Source organism: Lissotriton helveticus, chromosome 2_1, assembly GCF_964261635.1.
Source record: "Lissotriton helveticus chromosome 2_1, aLisHel1.1, whole genome shotgun sequence".
Lineage (NCBI taxonomy): Eukaryota > Metazoa > Chordata > Amphibia > Caudata > Salamandridae > Lissotriton > Lissotriton helveticus.
The window spans coordinates 184,094,095-184,105,589 of record NC_136059.1 but is presented as its reverse complement, the minus strand read 5'-3'; the positions used below and the strand labels follow the sequence as shown (position 1 = coordinate 184,105,589).

General features: G+C 47.5%; 1 long non-coding RNA gene across 1 annotated transcript in view; it reads left to right on the top strand.

Moving 5' to 3' along the window:
- Positions 1–666: 666 nt before the first annotated feature.
- The window catches only part of LOC144819272 (uncharacterized), a 171,456-nt gene continuing 160,627 nt past the window's right edge, over positions 667–11,495 (top strand). Inside the window, exon 1 of the long non-coding RNA XR_013607254.1 lies at positions 667–829. This is a non-coding gene — a long non-coding RNA (uncharacterized LOC144819272). The remainder of the gene's footprint in view (positions 830–11,495) is intronic.

Below are 11,495 nucleotides of genomic sequence, written 5' to 3'. Positions count from 1 at the left end.
CCAAAACCAAAGATAAACAGACAGCGGCTCCAGTATACGTGAAGCGTGTTTATTTTATCTGTGCAACAGCGCTGCCCAACGTGCTTCGAAGCTCTCGACTGGTGCAAGTTTTCATATTGAGGCTATGAAAGCAGAAGCAATGCAGACACACAGATATCTGTAATGGCTGCGCTGGTGGGTGAGGGGGCAATAGCCAGAATGGCAGCTTTCATGGGAGGGGCCCAGTGGAGATTCACATTTAATGATATTGCAAGGCTCCAGATAGTCCTATTGTGTGCAGAGAAGCACCGGTAGTCGATAAATCAATAGAACAGACCAGCATAAGGAGGGTTTCGTCTGTTTGAATTGTCTTCAACATATGTTAAATTAACCCAGGGCCGGCTTTAGGCATGTGCAAAGTGTGCACCTGCACAGGGCCGCCAAACCCCAGGGGCCGCCACGAGGAATCGGATACATACATATTCGTGGCGGCCCCTGGCAGGGATTTGGCGGCCTCCCCGGCTTCCTCTATTACTAACTTCCAAAGCCCTGAGTCACCCCCCCCCCCTCCCCTCCTCCCTTTCACTGCCTGGCCTCTGGCTCCGCACCGACCTCTGTTCCTCGTTCCTGATTGGCAGTCAGCGCGGCGCCGGGCTGTTTCAATCAATCAATGTCACCAAGGGCGGCGGTTGCGGCTGGCAGACGCCGGAAGCCAAGGATAGAGTAATCTGCGCACTGCAGACTCAACCTCCTCATACTGCTTCCCGCGTGCGTCGTGGTGGCGTATGTCAGTCTGCATTTCTGGTGGTGGTGGTCGGACTAAGCTGAGCTGTCCTGCTTCAGAAACAAGGTAAAGTTTGAACGCACCTGGTGTCAGTTGCAGAGGCAGATCTGAATGTAGATTCTGCTGTAGTCACACAATGTGTCACTCTGACCCTGGGTGGGAGTAGTACTGTCCTTTCCGGCGCGTGCCTGCCCTGGGTCTGATGGAAGGCCGAGGGAAGGCCACCCACATAATGGATCATGTCCAATGCCTATGCCTTCCAGTGTTCATAGCGGCGCAATAGTATAGGGTGGTGTGTCTTTAGTTTCAAATATTATACTGCAGCAGGTTACCGTCGAAGGCCTCAAACAGGCGTCGCTGTTTGAGAGCAGGAGACCGAAGGCCGGAGGGCTGTGACGTCGAGCGAGAGCAGGATGCACTGCTGGTTCATCATCTGGATGAAAAGATGGCGCGCTATTTTTATTTTACTGATTGTGTTTTAGCCCTGCTCTATCTCCATAAGACACGTATAACCAGGGGGTGCTATTTTTTTTTATAATGATAGTTGTTCGATTACAGGTTCATTTCAATACGGCACACCCTTAAAACAACGCTATTATAAAGTATACATTTATAAAGGCTATTAAATCTCCTAAAAATACAATTACTCTCAGTGAGCTGAAATAAAATAATAAAATAACATCACATGCCAGTAACATTATAGGAATCAATCACTCTGCAATAGTCTAACACCAGTACGTAGTCCAGTTACAAAATGTATTTGTATGGCGCTTCATATCTCTCGCGCGGAGCCAGGGCGAATTGCTTCTCGAGCACCACGCTAAACCGTGAGAGAGTGCTTGGTTGGAAGGGTGATGTTTTTGCAGTGGCTTTTCTGATCTCAGAAAGCCCTGGCATTCTTGTTTCTGCTGGTCCAATCTGGGTAGGGGATGTTGTTGGTTTGCTCAGGTTACAGGCTGTCTCAGTATAAGTATCCGGCACCTGCTCTCGCTTCATTAATAATAGGTGCTTCAGGGGCTGGCCGCATGTTGTATGTGGGTGTGTGTGTGCAAGAGCTCATTTGTGTTACTTTCCTTTGCATGCTTATTGTTGTATGTGTGTATGCGTGAACTGGTTGCTTGCTTGGTGTGTGCGTTCGTGTATGTTCAGTGCGTTTTTTGATTATATCTGTGCGTGTTGCGTGTTTGCTTTGAGCGCGTGCCCCTGTATGTCCCGTGCGTGTTTGGGGCTATATATCTATAGGTGTCTGTGATATGTCCATGTTTTCTTGATGTGTTTGCGTTTGTGTAGGAGGAAGTGTGCGACAGAGAGAGTGTGTCTAGGTGAAAATGCAGCCCCATTGCCCCATGTGCAGGTCTGGAAGAACGTTTGTCTAACATTAAAATGTCCACGGACAAGCGGCTAACATCAATGTAGGAAGTGCCAATCGGCATCTTCCTGTTTAGTGTATATTTATGTTTCGATACGTCGAACGAATAAAGCATTTCACCAGGTGCCTAATATGCAGAAAATCTATAAAGGACATCTTCCAAGTGAGTTCTCAAAGGCACTGCTGGACAGAGGGCTGCTGACCAATGAACTCGAAGTTAAATGTCGGGCAGACTGTGGCGAGATGAAAACACATTACCGGCGTGTCACCCCTGTGCCTCGGTGCTCGCCGTCTTCCGTGCACTCCCACTCCATCTGACAGCCGGGCGCCCTAGAGCCCCCACTAGGACCTCTCAGAGAAGTATTATTCCAAGACCGCTTAGAGTTGGCCAATGTGGTGCATAGTGGTGGTAATTTCTGAAGCTTTTCCTGGAACTGGCCTCATTCTTGTTTTTTTACGTGGATCGTTTTTAAGCAGTGTGTTTTGTTCTGGCTTCACATTTGTTTGGGTTTGCAGAGATAAGATGCAAGGCTAGTTCTGTATCCTTATTTTGGAAATAATTTCAGAAGGTCATTCATGATTTGTATCTCACTTGGCAAGGTGTTCCAGAGCTTTTCCACCTACACTAAGAATGTTTTTATCTCAAAAGATGTTTTCTTGTTGGATGGCATGATTACACAAGATGATAGTCTTGAGAGGAGTGTTCTACTCTGTTTATCTGTGGAATTTAGCCAGCACATACAACAGATGTTTCACTTAGATGGCTTTGTGGGAGATACCAATGCTTTCAAGGCACAATATCTTGCTACAAGTAGCTAGTGCATAATAGATCATGTCCAATGCCTTCCAGTGTTCATAGCGGCCGGCGCAATAGTATAGGGTGGTGTGTCTTTCAAATATTATACAGCAGCAGCTTAAAATGCGGGAGAGAAATCAATTATCGTATATGTGCAGTGTCTCTTCTAACAAAGTCGTCAAAGTTAAACTATGCCCAGAATGTTATAAAGGTACTAATTTTAAGATTGCTACATACTCCGCCCCGCCCGGACCCCCTCTTCCGGGGCCCCCTACCTACGCTCCCTGCACAGGGCCACCATCAGCCTAGAGCCGGCCCTGATTAACCCGTTCCGTGCTGAGGACGTCATGTGGGACGGCCGTCCCCCGGCCGTCCCACGTGACAGTGGGCGTGTGCGGAGGAAGGCTGAGGGCCCTCCGAAACCCCGCCCACTGATTAACACTCCCGCACTGTGGTGGAATTCGCGCTGCGGTCAATGGGTTTATAGACCTCTTTTTTTAGTTTGCTTATTTTGATATAAAGTCAATGTTTACTGTTTAAAATAAATCACTCATACCCTTCACAGTGCTTGAATGGCACAGAAAACTGTTAAATAACTGAAATGAAAGGTAGAACAGCTATATAAAGGTAAGCGGGACTGAGTAAAACAAACACAGTATAAGATACGAAACACCAAGATGCCCAATTCAAGAGAAGGAAGGCTTGTTTTGAAGCATATTTCAAAGAGAAATAAAATCAAACTAACAGTGCTGCAGCAAACAATCCTCAAAAACAGCACTCTCCCTTCTTTAGACTTTTGTGAAATACTAACAGAACAGCATTAGGCAGCTCAGTGGGTTAACCCTCTGCCAAGGATTCTAGTGTGAAACCTCCAAGCCACAGATCTAGATTCTTGAAGAATCAGAATCAGTCAGAGTTTTTAAATGTGGACACATTTAGGTAAATTACTTACGATTACGAACGACCCTGCCGTCGTTTCGAGTACAGAACAACAGCTCAGTTATGTTGTGACAAAATAACATTGCCCACTAGTGAGAGATGTACAAGCGAAGATGGTGCTTGGAAAGCCTATTTTTTTTAAATATCCTAGGAGATGTATTTAGCACAGAATAATCCCTTTTAACTTAAATAAAAACGAAAAAATAAAATAAAATGAAAAAGAGAAGCCAGAATGCGTTCTTCTGTGGAGCAGGTTCACTGGGATAGGGAACCGTACACTGGACCATTAACTCTGTGCTCTGCCACGTTCATCTCACATCACAATTAACAAATTAAGGGCTCCTTCGACTGGCCCGCTAGTCCTGTCCTCAAACATGATTTTTCGATCAAGCCCCATGATCACGCCGCCCCCTAGCTTGTCCAGACAGCCCTTACTCCTTCCCGAGGCCTCCCGCTTCCGGACCCTGCACGTGCAGTCTTGTTTTCACCGCCATTAAAGTCGGAGGGGCACAGTCTTCAGATCAGCGGCGCGTGCGCACGGGTGTAAATCCGAACACTAATAATTAGCCGCCAGGCGCCCTAACGAAGACAGCCGCTGCTCCTGCACGCGCAGTTAGGTTTTATCTATTACACCGCTGCCTTCACTTCTGACGTGGATGTCAGCGGCACGCCATCTGCAGAGGCGGGAAACTTTACAGCGTCAGCAGCTACAAGGGAGCTTGCTCTTTTTTGAGGACAACAGACTATGAGTAAAGCAGTCTGCAAACGTGAGCGAGGAGGTTGATGGATGTGCAGAGGCATGACTACCACTATTGCAACAGGTGCAGTGGCACAGGGACAGAGAGCCCCGAGGGACCTACCATTGTGCCCTAGTAATTGCTGTATTTCACTAGCTAGACACATCAGTCAAAACAGCCATTTTCCTTTCATGAGGGCCAAGGGCATCCGTGCTATGTGGATGCGTAAAGGTGATGGTAACCAGGGTGAAAATTTTAATTTAATTGTAACTTCTAAATATATACTAAGAGGCACAAAGGAAGAGATCCCCAAGTTTCCATTCAGTCAGCCTTGGGAGGAAGAGAGGTTAAGTTGGCTACTCTGAGAGGTTAAGTTGGCTACTCTGATTCAGACCTCTGACCAACGTTCCACACCGAGGCCAGTGAGTGTGGTGGTGATGGCGCGCTGGAAAGAGGTTACTATTTATGTTATGTTATGTTAATTCGTTCGCCCTAAGTTGGCAGGGTATGCCCAGATATGGGTCCCTTGCTCACTTTGCCACTGGATTCAAGCTAGCCTGGCTGATTAGCCAGAAACCGGCCCCAGGATGCTTGTTTCGGGTCCAGGAAAGACATGGCTTGGCAGTTCCGGCCGGACTGTTCCCATGAGGCACAGGGTCAGACTGATTTGCTTATGGCCATATCTGAACTTGGGGTGGCGGAGTGAGCTAAAGAATGATGATGGATTAAACCCAGATCAGTTGACTGGGGGTGGGTGCTTGCATTGTTCAATACTCCATCCATCATCCCCGTTGGTTTTGCTATGTTATGTTAATTGTCATTTATATAGTGCCAAAATCACCAATAGTTTCTGAGCGCTTGTGAGGAACATAAATCAAAACCAGGGCTACACATCCTGATGCTCGGTCAATCTGGGCGTGGCTTATCCAAAAGCCTGTATAAACAAAAAAGTCTTTAGTTTTTTCCTAAAGGGAAGTAGGGTGCCTTCCCTGCGTAAGCTCTCCGGTAGCTTGTTCCAAAGCTGAGGAATCACAACTGAAAAAGCCACTGCTATTCACGCAAAGATTCTAGTGCAGGGGGATCTTGTAGGCAGTAAGAGTGCAGTAGACGAGCCTAAGATCATGTCCTGGAACGTGGCAGAGTTCATAAACAAGCTTGACTGCCCCGACTGGGGGATGCTTGTAGATAATTGTGATATCTGCATGTTTCAGGAAACCTGGTTTGTGGTGAACTGAACCCGAAAGGGTTTTGCTTCATTCCACAAACCAGCTGTAATTAAGGGACGAGGTAGACCATCGGGTGGGCTGTGCTCGGGGGTTCCGAGTCATCTTGGATGCAGGACCACTCTAGTGCCACACATCTCCCCAGACATAATTTGCCTTGTACTGACATTCAATTCTGAGCTAACAATTGCCCTAATTAACATATACTCAAGGCCAGTTAGGACTGGCCGGGTGTCAGCAACTCTAGAACAACTCGATAATTTGCTAGCTAGCCTCCCGATTAATGCCTCAGTAGTGCTGGGTGGCGACATAAACTGCCAATTTGAACCTCTGAAAGATCTAATGGCCTCATTTGCCACAGAGGAGGATGAGTTGTGGGCTATCTCTGAAACCAATATTCCCCCTATCATGGCCTGGACACCACTGGCGCTTCAAATCAAGGCGCTCACCCTAAAGTACTCTTTGCGAGCCTGTAATGGTCATTTTGGTTCAGACTCCCCCGGGAATCATACTTTTATTAGACTGGCTACTCCTCTATTTTAAACTATATTTTTTTAGAAACTAAGCTCTGGCCCTTGGCTAGAGATTTTATTGTCTGCTAGCGGCACGACAGTGACCATAACGCCTTAATATTCACAATTAATTTGCCACCTAATGGGAACAAACCTGTAAAACCATATGATGCTGACCAAAGATTGACCCTTTCAAACAATAGACGGAAAGTCAGGTGGACCTGGGTGGAAAAATCATGTAGTAAATTGGCTCTCTTATTCACTACCATTATTCCCAATATTGAGGCCCTATCAGAGCTAGTGAAGTCTGGAGACCTTGCTGCGTCTCTGGAGGAACTTAAAATAATTAATGAATCTTCAATCACAAAGCTGCAGGAGACGTTTTGGTCAACGTGCACTAAGGGCCGAGGCAGGACGCCAAGGCAATCTTGGTTTAACGAAGACTTGTGAGCGGCCCAAAAAGGCACTAATAGAGGCCATAGGAAAACAGAGTAACACCACAGTGAAAGCAGCTATATATGACTATAACCATTACTTGGATTTTAAACGCCGACCTGCACAGAGTACTTGAGACTCTGCCCTGTTTTATTTAACCCCGCTTCAGCCTGAACCAACGCCTCGCCGGACCCGCTCCGCGGCTAAAACCACCGGAGCTGCTTTGCTAAGGGGGCTGCCTTTCACTGACCGGCAGGGCTGCGAGCACCAGCAGGGACTCCGAGGACCAGGAGTCCCTGCACGCCCAATTCAGACCAGCTGGGCTGCTCTCCCTGCCGGCCCCGCCCATCCGCCCACGGAGCTAAAGGGCTGCACGACCAGTAACCAACTGGGACCATTACTTGGATTTTAAACGCCGACCTGCACAGAGTACTTGAGACTCTGCCCTGTTTTATTTAACCCCGCTCACCCTATAGTACTCTTTGCGAGCCTGTAATGGTCATTTTGGTTCAGACTCCCCCGGGAATCATACTTTTATTAGACTGGCTACTCCTCTATTTTAAACTATATTTTTTTAGAAACTAAGCTCTGGCCCTTGGCTAGAGATTTTATTGTCTGCTAGCGGCACGACAGTGACCATAACGCCTTAATATTCACAATTAATTTGCCACCTAATGGGAACAAACCTGTAAAACCATATGATGCTGACCAAAGATTGACCCTTTCAAACAATAGACGTAAAGTCAGGTGGACCTGGGTGGAAAAATCATGTAGTAAATTGGCTCTCTTATTCACTACCATTATTCCCAATATTGAGGCCCTATCAGAGCTAGTGAAGTCTGGAGACCTTGCTGCGTCTCTGGAGGAACTTAAAATAATTAATGAATCTTCAATCACAAAGCTGCAGGAGACGTTTTGGTCAACGTGCACTAAGGGCCGAGGCAGGACGCCAAGGCAATCTTGGTTTAACGAAGACTTGTGAGCGGCCCAAAAAGGCACTAATAGAGGCCATAAGAAAACAGAGTAACACCACAGTGAAAGCAGCTATATATGACTATAACCATTACTTGGATTTTAAACGCCGACCTGCACAGAGTACTTGAGACTCTGCCCTGTTTTATTTAACCCCGCTTCAGCCTGAACCAACGCCTCGCCGGACCCGCTCCGCGGGTCCCGCAGCGCGGCTAAAACCACCGGAGCTGCTTTGCTAAGGGGGCTGCCTTTCACTGACCGGCAGGGCTGCGAGCACCAGCAGGGACTCCGAGGACCAGGAGTCCCTGCACGCCCAATTCAGACCAGCTGGGCTGCTCTCCCTGCCGGCCCCGCCCATCCGCCCACGGAGCTAAAGGGCTGCACGACCAGTAACCAACTGGGACCATTACTTGGATTTTAAACGCCGACCTGCACAGAGTACTTGAGACTCTGCCCTGTTTTATTTAACCCCGCTTCAGCCTGAACCAACGCCTCGCCGGACCCGCTCCGCGGGTCCCGCAGCGCGGCTAAAACCACCGGAGCTTCTTTGCTAAGGGGGCTGCCTTTCACTGACCGGCAGGGCTGCGAGCACCAGCAGGGACTCCGAGGACCAGGAGTCCCTGCACGCCCAATTCAGACCAGCTGGGCTGCTCTCCCTGCCGGCCCCGCCCATCCACCAATCACATCACTTGTTATTTAAAGGCAGACGTGCCCCCGCTGCGCGGGAGCGCGCGGGACTGCGCCGGGAGAAGCCCGGGACAAGGGCGGGACCGTCTGTGGCCGTCCGGGGCCGCAGGAGGCCGGGCTGGGCCAGGGTATTGACATTTTTATTGTTTTGTTGATGTTATTTTAATTATTTATTCCCTTGTTGGTTGCCTACTGCCTCGCCGCTGCTAACATCGTTATAAGGTATTATTAACGGGTAGATAACATTCCTAGGTTTTTCCCCTTTTGATATGAGTCATTCAGCCCCCCCTGGTGTGGGTTCCTTCCCACTTGGCCCTCTTGATAAATTTTTTTAAATAACCACCATGGATGTAGACAGGGATCTCCTCCTTGCTGAGAGAAGAGCTGTGCGACGACGCTCAATAGAGCAACTGAAGAGAAGTCAACTGCCCTTCCCCTCAGACTCAAATCTTACTCAGGCTACGGACACCAGAGGGCTGAGCTCGATTGAGGATGATGGTACAGATATCAACCAAATTCCCAGCATATTTAGGTTTCCTATTATTTCGCCGCCGTGTGTTAGTGCAACTAGTGGTGATCAGTTACTTTGTATTCCAATTGATCACTCGAGCTTTGCTGATGCAAATATTCTAGATGGCCAACCTAAGGTCCTCGGGCCCTGTCCCATGGTGCCCAACTCTTCACTGGTTTGTATCGAACCTGGTGAGAACATACCATTGAGGAGTGTGGGCGACGTTGTTACTAAGTCTGATGATGTAAAGAGGGTGGTGCGTTCCCCACCGAGAAAAAGAAGGAGAAAGGGTGGGGTAAAAAGGAAAGGCCAAAATCGCCAAACAGTACCATCACCCCCACCAATTGCTATCCCTGGCCAACTAATCCCCTCTCACGTTGAGTTACCGTCGCCAGAAATACAAAACTTGCCTATTCTCGACCTAGATACTGAAGGGCTTAGTGAGGCGTCTTGTGCCATCATAGAGAAGCTCATTAAATCATACATGCTACCTTTGCTGGAGCGTGTTAGGATTATGAGTGACAAATTGGATCGCCTATTGGTGTCCTCTGAGTTAATACAACCCTCAACCTCAGTTAAGGGCAAGGGTGTTTCTACTAATCCACAAAGTACTAAACACATGGCAGGTAATATAAATACTAATACCAGTCAACATCCTAATAGCATAACCAATGCAGTCACTATTCCAAATAATGCAACGGCTGTGGCTGTTAAATCCCCAAGACCAGCTAGTACGGCCAACGCGAATCCCAGGGTGGTCGTTAGTAAACCCCCGCCACAGGGAATTGTGAAACAGCCAAAGAAAGGGGAGGGTAAATCGGCTCCCTTTACTGGTAATCCCCACAAACCCCCATCAAGGAGGCAAAATGTGGACTTGCCACCGGATTCTTTGAATTTTGTTATTGTAATGACGGGTGTGCCACCAGTCTCTGATGGGGATCGGGAAAACAATGAAAGCCTAAAAAATAAAGTCATCTTTTGGCTAAAGACAAATAGACCCCTTCCTGCACATCTTAATGGGGACATTGTCTCGGTCAGAAGATGTCAATGGGTGGGGGTTCGTCCAAAGGATATAGAGGGTGATATAGTTATCATCAACTTTAGGGACAACAGAGTAGTATCTTACATCTCAGATTGGTTTGTAGGGAAACATGAGGGAGGGGTTTCCACCAGGAACCTTAGTTATTTTTATCCTGAGACCCTGATCAACCCAACTGAACAACCCCTTGCTAAAAACACCAAAAGCCTCCTCAGATGGTCCAACTTTACATCTAGTTTTCATGGACCCCAACTTAACCCTGAGGAACGGTATCGTTCATACACCCAATCTAGCTACAACTGTCCCCCGCAAACACCAGGCTGGGCTAAAATTAAACCTCAACTTCCTGGCCCACCGGTTATCCCGAACTATTCTGTTCCAAATAATCCTCTGTAACCCTTAGTTCCTTTCACCCATGTCTTTCCTCAGGTCCAACAGTTCCCTAATTTCTACCCAGCATATCATCATCCAACTAGCCTTAATCCCAAAGATCACTGGAACATACCGTTGAGGAACCTTTATGACCCCCTATCAGGGTTATCGACAAATGATTGACCCGCAGTGTCGATAAGTGATGATGCATCTAACCCGGATCACATGGGTGGGGGGGTTGATCTGGTTAATTCACCAAATATTACTGGAAGTTATGCTGAGCATCCCTGTAACTGTATGGAGGGGGGTACGACTAACCAAGTGGGGATAGGTACACTGGATATGGTATTAAGCCTTTTGCCCTCATTGAGTGTTACTATAACGGGTGCAAGCCCAGAGCCATGTCCTCAGGTCGGGGCTGCGGGTTTGATGATGCTGGGTACGAGCTTGGTTGCCTCTGTGCCTGAAGCAACCCCTTTCCAGTCTAATGTTTCTCACCCTATTGAGATTAATAACCTGTGTGAGCAAATGTACAACAAGGGTACTGTTATGGGTTGTTGGAGCATCGCAGGTTTAGAATCTCGTACATGTATTCCTGATTGGGTAGAGTTCATCTCACTAGGAGATATTTGGTGTTTTCAAGAAACTTGGGCTATTCCTCCAGTGTATCTCCATGGCTCTTTGAATTTTTACAAGCCCGCGACCAAAGGCTTAAGAGGTCGGGCTATGGGTGGCCTCACAACATGGGTTCGCCAAGTTGCAGGTGTAACTGTCAATGAAATTTTTATTGATTGTTCTGATTTATTGATAGTTAGCATTCGAACAAGCAGTGGGTTGGATATACTGTTGATTAATGTTTATGCAAGGGGAATGATGGGTGGCAGAGTCTCACACACGCTTACTTGTTTAGATGATTTTTTAAGTTCTAATGTAATTTCTGGACATGTAGTGGTGATGGGTGACCTCAACACCTGCTTTGAACCATTAAGTAATGATGATGGTCTATTAACTGAAGCAGAGGACCAGACCTGGGGGATCCCACAACTTGAAATTCCCCCGATAAATAAATGGTCTCAAGCAGCTACATATATTAAAGGTCTTTGTTTGAACTGGGGGCTCCGAGCACTCAATGGTCGTACT